Source organism: Triticum urartu, chromosome 2A, assembly GCF_056163025.1.
Source record: "Triticum urartu cultivar PI428250 chromosome 2A, HENAU_Tu73, whole genome shotgun sequence".
Classification (NCBI taxonomy): domain Eukaryota; kingdom Viridiplantae; phylum Streptophyta; class Magnoliopsida; order Poales; family Poaceae; genus Triticum; species Triticum urartu.
In genome coordinates this window covers 113,107,767-113,120,294 of record NC_141874.1, presented here as the reverse complement: position 1 = coordinate 113,120,294, position 12,528 = coordinate 113,107,767, and the positions used below count along the sequence as shown (strand labels likewise).

Here is a 12,528-nt window from a genome sequence, read left to right as displayed (position 1 = left end):
CTTTTCATGTTAACGATAATGAGCATACGGTACACTTTTCGAGGAAACAACCTCAAGTTCATAGTATCAACTCCATTGGAAAAATTCCATCGATTATAATTGGAGGTTTTGAATTTCCTCTTCCTACTGTCAAGAAGAAATATGATATACTTATTATTGGGGATGTGCATATCCCCGTTGAGGTAACCTAGTGTTATTCGAAATTTCTCTGGTTTCATGTTAATCGGAATGAGTTTGTTAACAAGACTTGATCAACCTTGTTAGTGGATTCTTTTTGATGAGCATGAGATGGATGAAACTAGAAGCACAAACTTCTGTACCCTCTCTATACTTTCTGTTAATTAGTAGAAATAAAGTAAAAATAGTATTTTTCAGTCTATTTCCTGGCTTATCCGTGCAACATAAAAATATCCCGAAAATAAAAGTCCTCAGAATGACATGCCAATTTAATATGATTTTTTTCGGAATATTTGAGGATTTACTGTGCAAAAATTACCGCGGGAGGAGCTGCCACCTGGCCACGAGGGTGGTGGGCGCCCCCCCCTCTAGGGCGCGCCCCCTGCCTCGTGGGCCCACGGTGGCCCTCCTCCACTTATCCCAGCACCCATCTTCTTCCTCTGTCTCACACAAACCCGAAAAACCAACTCAAGCACGAGTTCTAGCCACTTTTGCTGTGATTTTCGGTCTCCTTGCTCAAAGCACCTCTCGCAAAACTGCTTGGGGAGATTGTTCCTTGGTATGCGACTCCTCCATTGGTCCAATTAGTTTTTGTTCTAGTGCTTTATTCTTTGCAAATTTGTGCTGCATAGGTGACCATGTTCTTGAGCTTGCATGTCAAATTTATATGGTTCCAAGTAGTTATAATGCTTGATTTAGGCTCTAGGCACTTGTAGGAGTAGTTGCTATCAGTTTTATTGAAGTTGGTTCACTTTTGTTTGAAGTTACTTAAAATTTCAGATTATTTCAGAAAAATAATGGAGATTTTTGAGGGGCTCATCGAGCCAAAGCTCGAAGGAAAAGGCACCGAAGCCTAAGTATAATTTGCCGCACACCGTGGAGATTCGGGCGTCTGAATGGACTTCTGATGATTTCTTGAGAGCAGCTGGTATCTATGAAGATGTTCATGAATTGGCTCACAATGCAGGCCTCGCCACTTTCCTCCACGACCAATGCGATCAGTATCTCTTACGCACAAATACCTTTGTGCAAAACTTTCATTTTCATTCTAGGAACTCACCACCTGCGGTGGAGTTTCATTTATATGATGAGCATAAGGAGATGTCACTTTATGATTTTTGTCAGATTTGTTTAGTCCCTTTTGAGGGCAAGACATAAGAACCACATCATGATGATGTGGTTGGGTTTATTGATACTATCACTGTAGGAGAAACTAGGAAGGTTTCTGATGCACGAATCACTAGCATACATTTCCCTGTTTTACGTTACTTTGCATTATTTGCTAGTCGTTGTTTAATTGGACGCGGAAACTGTGGAAACCTTAGTATCCCTGATATAATTATTCTGCTCCACGGTTTATAGAGTGATAACACTTTTAGTATGGGCGGTTTTATTGCTAGACGGTTAAGTATGAACCGTACCGAAGGCCCCATCTTTGGAGGCATCTATGCTACACGCCTAGCAGTACATTTTAACATACCTATTAGGCATGCTGAGAAGGAAGAAAAAGTGCTGCCCCGTGTTTATCTAGATCATAAAAGTATGGTGGCACATGATTTTATTGTTAAGAATAGGGCAGGAGAGCTTAAGTATCAATTGTTCTTTAACAAACATCATCCTGAGACTATTATCCTGCCTGCTCCTTCTTTGTTTGATTTGACTGTAGGCATGTACCTTGTTCCGTTGACGGCTATTCATGCCTACCGGAACAGCTGAGGAGCCAGAACCGGAACCACAATTCGATCCTTCGCGGCAGTCTAACTATCAGTGGGATCCGGAGATGATTGCCAGCCAGTGGCAATAGAAGCCTTCTTCTTCCTCATCACAGTACGACCCCAACAACTATTATTATGGATATCCGCCAGGCCAGCCGTGGCCATAGACCAACTTAGGCCAAAAGCCTAAGCTTGGGGGAGTACGTATTTCTCACTGACATTACATTTATGTTCACACACACTCATTACTAGATGTCGGTGCTCATACTTTTTCACTGTAATATCCATGCTAGTTTATTTACTTTTTCCTTCTTTCTTCCTGTGTGTTTGTTAAACCTTAAGAAAAACCAAAAAATTAGTAGTAGTTTATTTTTCTGCTATAGTAGTAATAATTAAAAAGAAACCTCAAAAATATTTCCCGTCCTTCTTTTGCTTGTTGGGAGCTTTCCCGTATGAATAGTTTTATTTCTTTTCTTTTCTTTGGGGGTCAGTAGGAGAAGACCATAATTAAATTGTTGAAGTGGCTCTTGTATGCATTATTGTTGATTTAATCAAGAGCCCATATTGCCTTGTCTTCTCCTGTTTATTGAATGCTCGCAGATTCCAGCTTAGTCCAATGCACGTGCACTCTTATTATTATTCACACCGTTCGGTCGTGCAAGTGAAAGGCAATTATGATGATGTATGATGGGCTGACTGAGATGAGAAAAGCTGGTATGAACTCGACCTCTTTTGTTTTTGTAAATATGATGAGTCCCTCGTTCTTGATTCAGCTTATTATGAATAAACATGTTTGGAATGACAATTAGAGATCGTAGTTGCTTGTGCCATGCTTGATTAGCTATGAGTTATAATGATTTACCTTGTGTGCCAACATGCTATTGAGATGGTTATGATGTGGTATGATGGGGTGGTATCCTCCTTTGAATGATTTAAGTGACTTGACTTGGCACATGTTCACACATGTAGTTGAAACAAATCAACATAGCCTTCACGATATTTATGTTCATGGTGGATTATATCCTACTCATGCTTGCATCCAATGTTTATTAATCTTAATGCATGTAATGGCTGTTGTCGCTCTCTAGTTGGTCGCTTCCCAGTCTTTTGCTAGCCTTCACTTGTACTAAGCGGGAATACTACTTGTGCATCCAATCCCTTAAACCCCAAAGTTATTCCAGATGAGTCCACTATACCTTCCTATATGCGGTATCTACCTGCCGTTCCAAGTAAATTTGTATGTGCCAAACTCTAGACCTTCAAATAAACATTCTGTTTTGTATGCTCGAATAGCTCATGTATCAACCAAGGCTGTCCTTATCTTCCATGTTAGGCGGGTTATTCTCAAGAGGAGTGGACTCCGCTCCTCACTCACGAGAAAATGGCTGGTCACCGGGATGCCCAGTCCCATGCTTTATGCAAACTAAATCAAAATTAATTGCAAAGAAAACTCCCCCTGGGACCTGATGTATGTTGGAGGCACTCGTTGTTTCGAGCAAGCCATGGATTGATGCTTGTTGGTGGAGGGGGAGTATAAACTTTACCATTCTGTTTGGGAACCACCTATAATGTGTTTAGCATGGAAGATATCGCCATCTCTTAGTTGTTAAGTTGACAATGAAAGTATACCACTCAAAATACAATTTATCTCTATTTCAAAACTGAGCTCTGGCACCTCTACAAATCCCTGCTTCCCTCTGCGAAGGGCTTATCCATTTACTTTTATGTTGAGTCATCACCCTCTTATTAAAAAGCACTAGCTGGAGAGCACAACCGTCATTTGCATTCATCATTGTTAATTTATATTGGGTATGACTATGATTGGATCTCTTTTACCATGAATTACAATGTCTAGTCAGTCCTTGATCTTTAAAGGTGCTCTACATTTATGTTTTGCGGTCTCAGAAAGGGCTAGCGAGATACCATCTTGTTATATCATATTATGATTGTTTTGAGAAAGTGTTGTCATCCGAGATGTATTATTATGACTTTCTAGTTGATTATGCTATTGATATGAGTAATTATGAGACCTGAGAATTATTGCAAATGTGGTTAGTTATGATCTATGCTGAAAACTTGAATGCTGGCTTGACATAGTTACAACAATAAGAGCAAACAAAGTTTGTAAAAGTTTTTTTTTCTTTCTTTCAGTTTGTCAACTGAATTGCTTGAGGACAAGCAAGGGTTTAAGCTTGGGGGAGTTGATACGTCTCCGTCGTATCTACTTTTCCAAACACTTTTGCCTTTGTTTTGGACTCTAACTTGTATGATTTGAATGGAACTAACCCGGACTGACGCTGTTTTCAGCAGAATTGCCATGATGTTGTTTTATGTGCAGAAAAAAAATATTCTCGGAATGACCTGAAACTCCACGGAACATCTTAGAAAAAATAATAAAAAATCCTCGCCAAAGATGAAGACCAGGGGGCCCACACCCTGTCCACGAGGGTGGGGGCGCGCCCCCTACCTCATGGGCCCCCTAGATGCCCTTCGACGCCAACTCCAACTCTATATATTTGCTTTCGGAGAGAAAAAAATCAAAGAGAAGAAATCATTGCGTTTTATGATACGCAGCCGCCGCCAAGCCCTAAAACCTCTCGGGAGGGATGATCTGGAGTCCGTTCGGGGCTCCGGAGAGGGGGATTCGTCGCCGTCGTCATCATCAACCATCCTCCATCACCAATTTCATGATGCTCACCGCCGTGCGTGAGTAATTTCATCGTAGGCTTGCTGGACGGTGATGGGTTGGATGAGATTTATCATGTAATCGAGTTAGTTTTGTTAGGGTTTGATCCCTAGTATCCATTATGTTCTGAGATTGATGTTGCTATGACTTTTCTATGCTTAATGCTTGTCACTAGGGCCCGAGTGCCATGATTTCAGATCTGAACCTATTATGTTTTCATGAATATATGTGAGTTCTTGGTTCTATCTTGCAAGTCTATAGTCACCTATTATGTGTTATGATCCGGCAACCCCGAAGTGACAATAATCGAGACCACTCCCGGTGATGACCATAGTTTGAGGAGTTCATGTATTCACTATGTGCTAATGCTTTGTTCCGGTTCTCTATTAAAAGGAGGCCTTAATATCCCTTAGTTTCCGATAGGACCCCGCTTCCACGGGAGGGTAGGACAAAAGATGCCATGCAAGTTATTTTCCATAAGCACGTATGACTATATACGGAATACATGCCTACATTTCATTGATGAATTGGAGCTAGTTCTGTGTCACCCTATGTTATGACTGTTACATGATGAACCGCATCCGGCATAATTATCCATCACTGATCCGGTGCCTACGAGTTTTCCATATACTGGTTTACGCTTATTTACTTTCCCGCTGCTACTATTACAATCACTACAAAATACCAAAAACATTACTTTTGTTGTCTTTACTTTTGTTGCCGCTACCACCACTATCATATTACTTTGCTACTAAACACTTTGCTGCAGATACTAAGTTTCTAGGTGTGGTTGAATTGACAACTCAACTGCTAATACTTGAGAATATTCTTTGGCTCCCCTTGTGTCGAATCAATAAATTTGGGTTGAATACTCTACCCTCGAAAGCTGTTGCGAATCCCTATACTTGTGGGTTATCAGCATCATCACTGACAATGGATCGAACTTTGATTCAGATGAGTTCAGAGCCTTCTGCGCCTCCCAAGGCACACGAGTTGACTATGCTTCAGTTGCCCATCCCTAGTCGAATGGACAAGCAGAGAGAGCAAATGGCCTGATTCTCAAAGGATTGAAACCCCGACTGATGCGAGACCTCAAGCATGCAGCAGGCGCCTGGGTTGATGAACTTCCATCAGTTCGTTCGGGATTGAGGAAAACTCCCAATCGGTCGACTGGCCGAACTCCATTCTTCTTGGTCTATGGAGCTGAAGTTGTTCTACCGAGTGACTTGCTTCATAATGCACCACGAGTTGAGCTCTTCTCTGAAGATGAAGCAGAAAAAGCTCGGCATGACGCAGTAGACCTCCTAGAGGAGGAAAGAGAGATGGCCTTGATCCGGTCGACCATTTATCAGCAAGACTTGCGTCGATTCCACGCCGGAAATGTGAAAGGTCGAGCCTTCCAAGAGGGAGACTTGGTTCTTCGAGTGGATCAGCAGAAACCACACAAGCTCGCTCCTGCTTGGGAAGGCCCCTTTATTGTCACCAGAGTGCTCCACAACGGAGCATACCACCTTTACAATGTCGAGCATAAGAAGGACGAGCCACGGGCTTGGAATGCGGAGTTGCTCCGTCCCTTTTACACTTAAGTACTCATTCGAATAAAATGTAATAAGAAATACCTTTGTAATTTGCTTATCAAAGACAAGAGCTTTACAGTCCTCGTAAACGATTGTTGTTGCTTTTATTTGCATATGAAAACCCCCAGTGGGTGACTTAGCTGCGAATCCGTTTCGCCTAAGTTTAAAAGAAAATCCTACCGAGTGGTGAGCAACCCTCCCACTTGGAGGCTTAGTCGCGAATCCGTTTTGCCTAAGTTTAAAAAATCCCACCGAGTGGTGAGCAACCCTTCCACTCGGGGGCTTAGCTGCAGTCAAGTACTCGCCTAAGTTTAAAAAAAATCCTATCGAGTGGTGAGCGACCCTCCCACTCGGGGGCTCAGCTGCAGTCCAGTACTCGCCTAAGTTTAAAAAATCCTACCGAGTGGTGAGCAACCCTCCCACTCGGGGGCTTAGCTGCAGTCCAGTACTCTCCTAAGTTTAAAAAATCCTACCGAGTGGTGAGCAACCCTCCCACTCGGGGGCTTAGCTGTAGTCCAGTACTCGCCTAATTTTGTAAAATCCTATCGAGTGGTGAGCAACCCTCCCACTCGGAGGCTTAGCTGCAGTCCAGTACTCGCCTAAGGTTAAAAAATCTTACCGAGTGGTGAGCAATCCTCCCACTCGGGGGCTTAGCTGCAGTCCAGTACTCGCCTAAGTTTAAAAAAATCTGTCCTTATCCGCAAGGACGACGAGGTGCAGGTCGACTACAACCTTCTCCTTCGGAACTGCGCCACAAATACAACATGCGCTCCATCGACATCCGCAAGGACGACGAGGTGCAGGTCGACTACAACCTTCTCCTTTGGAGCTGCACCACAAATACAACATGCGCTCCATCCCCATCTGCAAGGACGACGAGGTGCGGGTCGACTACAACCTTCTCCTTAGGAGCTGCGCCACAAGTACAATGTACGCTCCATCCCTATCTGCAAGGGCGACGAGGTGCAGGTCGACTGCGACCTTCTTCTCCGAGCTACGCCAAAAATACAACATGCGCTCCATCCCCATCCGCAAGGACGACGAGGTGCAGGTCGGCTGCAACCTTCTCCTTAGGAGTTGTGCCACAAGTACAACGTACGCTCCATCCCTATCTGCAAGGGCGACGAGGTGCAGGTCGACCGCGACCTTCTTCTCTGAGCTAAGCCACAAATACAACATGTGCTCCATCCCTGTCCACAGGAACGACGAGGTGCAGGTCGATTGAAGTCTTCACTTCAGGGCTACATCTCAAAGAGTGAATTCCACGCGAAGGTAAATACAAGCATATTCGGAAATAAACCAAGTTCAGATAGATCCTAAAAGTTCCAGGCCACAGATCAAAAGTATTCGAGCATCAAGCCCGAAGGAGTTTAACGGTTACACAATCACTCGGCATTCTGAGGCAAATAAAGGTGGGGCATAATGTTTTTCGGTCACGCGTCAGGAGAAGGACTGGCTGGGTCGCAGAAACTGTCAAGGTCTATGCTGTCTGCAATACGAGTGGCGGCTTCAAGGAAAGTGTCCATGAAGGACTGGAAAGTGTGTCTCTTGGTGTTAGCAACCTTGAGTTCCGCCAGCTTGTCTTCTTTGACGTCTTTGTAGTGCACTCAGACCAGGGACAACGCGACATCAGCGCCACAACGAGCGGATGACTTCTTCCATTCTTGCACTAGGTCGGGGATTTGATTCAGTCGAGCCATCAGGGACTCGATATCTTGGGACAGTTCCGCCTGAGGCCAGAGTTCAGCATCAACCCGAGTCATCGCCGCTTTCAGGCGAGCAAGATAAGTAACCGCGCTATCCATGCGAGATTCCAACCGCAGCACATTCATCGCAACATCATCCTTGACTGGACAGTTTATGGGGTCAGGACCCATCTCGACCCACCCAGTTTCCGCTTCAAATACTTGACAAAACTCTGCACAGTCGAGTGAATGGTGAGTCAGCGATATAATTAGACTTGACAGTCGACAGAAACAAGTCAGTCAACCATCAGTACCTTCAAGGTTTAAGACCAGCTTTGCAGCAAGCTGGCCCAGATAAGACTCCAACTCACCCTTCTTAACTTTGAGGCTCCCAAGCTCGTCAGTCAGCTTGTCCTTGTCCTTCTTCAGTCACTCGACCTCCCGATTGGCATCAGAAACAGCAGTCTTCAGTTTGGAATTCTCTTCTTCTAGCTTGCCGACCGAAGCAAGCTTCTTGTCGGCAAGCGCAGTTTTCTCTCGCGCTTCCTTCTGTGCAGCAGCAAGATCCATATCCTTCTTCTCCAAAGCCTGCTTCATTTTCTCTAAAAAATAACACTCTTCAGACGGGCTTGGAGTTGACAGTTTTCACTACATACAGCTGCTTGAGTGGAGTTACTCGGTTAAAAAACGGAAAGGAAAAGTGCCAGCAACAGTAAGATAAACAGTTCATGATCGGTTACCTCCCATGGCAGCTACTTCATCCCAAGCAGTCTTGAGATTCTTTTTGGCCAGTTCCAGATCAAGGTTGAGGCTGATTTGTTGCTGGTTCAGTGTAGAGAGTTGAGCATCGAGATCACAAGATTTCTGCGGCCAACACATAAGACTTGTCAGTCGACTGAAATGAAAGACATCACTGCGACAGCTACTCCAAGACTAAAAAAGAGAGGTTCAGATTCTCAGACCACAGTCGACTGCCCGCTGTCAACTATGGTCTCGGGGACTACACCTAGTGGGTGCACTTAGCGTGCCCCCACTGGTTTTAATTCCACTCGGCATTGTCCGCCCTGCGCGAGTCGTAAAAAAGAAAGTTTAGATTCTCAGACCACAGTCGTCTGCCCGCGGTCAACTATGGTCTCGGGGACTACGCCCAGTGGGTGCACTCAGAGTGCCCCCACTAGTTCAAAGATTCAGCTTGAGTCGATCCAAAGTGACTTATACAATTTCAAAACAGCCACACCCCACTGGGTGATCAGACGAGAAATATGACCTACTAACCTGGACATTGGTTTGCGGAGCAGCTCCGGCGTTGAAGGCCACCTGGCTGGCCTCATGCACCACTTTCATTTGTCCCATCACAAGATTTAACTAAAGAAGAGCTTCCTTGGCCGCAGTCGATGGGTCGTCCGGAGTCTGATACGTGGTAAAAAGTGATGCTGGCAGAGCAGTCGAAGCAGCTGCAGAATCTGAAGCATGGAGTTGTATTGGTACAGCAGAAGTCTGAGCAGCTGATCCTGATGGACAACCAGTCGACAGCGGGACAGCAAAGGTGACGTTGGTTCGAGCCAGATCTGTCGATTGCTCGACTGCCACCCCAGGCGTCACGGTCGACTGAAGAACCTGGACCTCAGGCGCTTTCCCGCCCAGTTCCTTGTCTTTCCTCGTCCTCCCCCTCAGCGGTACTTCTTCTTCATCATCCAGGAGCACAACAACGTCCCATGGATCTGCAATAAACAGAGAAAGTCATACGAATAGCTAACAAACAATCCAGTCGTCCAAATAAATTCGAATCAGGCAGACTTACTGGCTTTGGAGGTAGTTGTGTCATCGGTTTCCTCGTCGATCGGATTCTTGTCAATGTCCATGTCAGTCGCAGCTGAGGTCGGGCTGTAAAGGTTCATCATCCACTCGGTCAGAACAAAAAAGTCGGTCGGAACAAGAAAATACAGGAAGAACATTTACCCAGAAGCAACAGGAACGTCCATTTTGATTCTAGGCAAGGTCTTCTGAGCCTTCGAAGGATTGACCTTGGGCTGTTTGGTGACCTTCTCAGCCAATTCTGGAGTCAGAGACCGAGCGCGTTTTTGAGATGGAGCACTCGACGCCACAGCTTTACCGCGCCTGCCCATGGGATCATGGTGCTGCTTGGTTCGATGTTCAGAACGAGCCGGTGAGTCGGCTACTTCCTCATCGCCCGACTCATCGCTCTCATCTTCATCATCGTCGGCTGGTGACTCCCACTCGCCACTCTCCTCCGCACTATCCTCGCCCTCTTGGTCTTGCTCCAGAGCTTGTTCACCATTGGGCATTGAATAAATCTCCGTGTAAATCTACAAAACAAGGAGCCGACTGCAAGTCAGTCGGATCAACAAACAGTCGGAAAACACGACTAAAAGCTCAGTTGAAATGGCCAAACCTTGTCTGGTTGGTTTCTGTCGCTGAAAGGGTTGACTCTCCTGGCGCCCCTGGGGTTGTCCTTGTTCCCGGTGATACCCCTCAGCCACTCGGCCACTGTTTTGGCCGCCACCTCCTCCGGATGAACCCGAGCGGTGTCACCAGCCCCGGAGTACATCCACATGGAGTGGTCATGAGCTTGGAGTGGTTGGATGCGCCGACTGAGGAACACCTCTAGTAGATCCATGCCAGTGACACCTTGGTTGATCAACTGAACCACTCTCTCGACGAGCATGCATGTCTCCGCCTTCTCCGCGGCAGTCACTTTCAACAAAGATGGAGTTTGAACACGATCAAAAGAGAAAGGGGGAGGTCCAGTCGACTGGCCTGGCGTCACGATGTCCTGGCAGTAGAACCAGGTCAACTGCCAGCCCCTGACCGACTCCGGAAGAGTCATCGAGGGAAAGGAACTTCTTTTCCTCTTCTGAATACCTAGACCCCCACACATCTGGATAACATGGGTTTTCTCGTCGTTCGAGTTCGCTTTCTTCATTGTTTGGGAAAGGATGGTAAAGATGTGTTTGAAAAGACCCCAGTGCGGTCGACACCCCAGGAAATTCTCCCACATGGATACGAACGTGGCAAGATACGTGATGGTGTTGGGAGTAAAATGATGGAGTTGGGCCCCAAAGAAATTCAAGAAACCCCGAAAGAAGGGGTGTGGAGGAAGCGAGAAGCCGCCGTCGACATGGGTGGCGAGGAGAACGCACTCACCCGGTCACGGCTGCGGTTCCGTTTCCCCCACCGGCAGCCGCACAGACTCGTGGATGATCATCCCTAACTCGGCCATATCGTCCAAGTCCTGCTTCGAAGCGAAGATCGGATCCAATCTCCTTGGATCCAACCTGGCGGCAGCCCCGAGTGCGATGAAGACCCCCGATTCGTCTTCCTGCTTTTTGCCGCCCCGTCGCCTTCTTCGTGCATTCCAGCGCCGCCGTTCTCTCCTTCCCCATGGCGGCAGAGCGGTGGCGTCGAGAATGGGGAAGCCGGATGGGGTGAAGGAGCAAGAGGAAGAAGAAGGATAATGGGCATGCACAGTGCTGACGCCTCGGTCTCGCCGCTTTTAAAGGCCCACTTCCGAGTGGCTGATGCGTGGGTCCGGGCGATCCTGTCAAATCCCTCAAACAGTCACGCACAGGATACGTGGCGAAAAGGTGGCACGGAAACCGAAATGCCCTGTCTATCCACTCCGCTTACCACGGCACGTTCCGTATGGCGCGCTCCTACCGAAATTTCGAATCCCGCGAAATCCGGGATCCTCGGCAATTGATCACGCCAAAGATTTCGCATCAAAGATGACACTCGACAGGCGACGTTATAAAAACCAGTCGATAATTGCTGAATCGATCAAGGCGACTGAAACGAAGCTGAAAGTTCCAACACTGGCCTCCATTCAGAGATGAATTCTTCAGAAAGGCAAGAGTCAAGGAAAGATCAACTTCAACCTTCTTTTCACTCAGACCTCAATCCATTCCGGGGCTAATGATGAGGAGATATACCTGCGGTAGGGTAATAGGCCTGACCTATACGTCCTACCTAAGGTCCTTGCCCTAGAAGCAAATAAGTTCAAGAGTAAACAAGGTGGACCCAATAAAGGCGTCGAGCGCAATCCACTCGACCCACCATCCACTCAGAGTCTACTTCTTCTTTGAGTCACTCGACTATTCAACCACTCGACCATGTAAAAGACCACTCGACGTACAAGACAATCTAAAGCCGTTCTGCACAGCAACGGTCGGGCATTTACTCGTATATTTAATGATCATTCGTAGCACTTTATTACAGACGTTACCTGTAACGCTCTCTCTTTATGAACATTGAACCCTGTGTAACGGAGGGGAGCTGGGGTCCTGGCGCACTCAATATAAGCCACCCCCTCCTCTGGGACAAGGGTTCACACCCCCTGTAACTCACACGCATATAAACCAGTCGACAGCCTCCGGGCTCCGAGACGTAGGGCTATTACTTCCTCCGAGAAGGGCCTGAACTCGTAAAACTCGCGTGTACAACTCCTCTATAGCTAGGATCTTGCCTCTACTCTCCTACCCCCCATTCTACTGTCATACTTAGAACCACGACAGGCACCGGGTTCGTGGCGAAACTAGAGTGCAACCGGGGCGTCGCCGGCGAGGCGCAGCTGTACCAGGTGTACCAGTGCGTCGACCGCTTAGGGGAGAACCTCATCGACTGCCCGGTGCCGGTGCAGGACTAAGATCCGGTGCCTTTATCAAGTGAAG

General features: G+C 46.7%; 1 pseudogene; it reads left to right on the top strand.

Moving 5' to 3' along the window:
- Nucleotides 1–12,528, top strand: part of LOC125535274 (ribonuclease 1-like) — a 79,816-nt pseudogene that overhangs the window by 65,083 nt on the left and 2,205 nt on the right.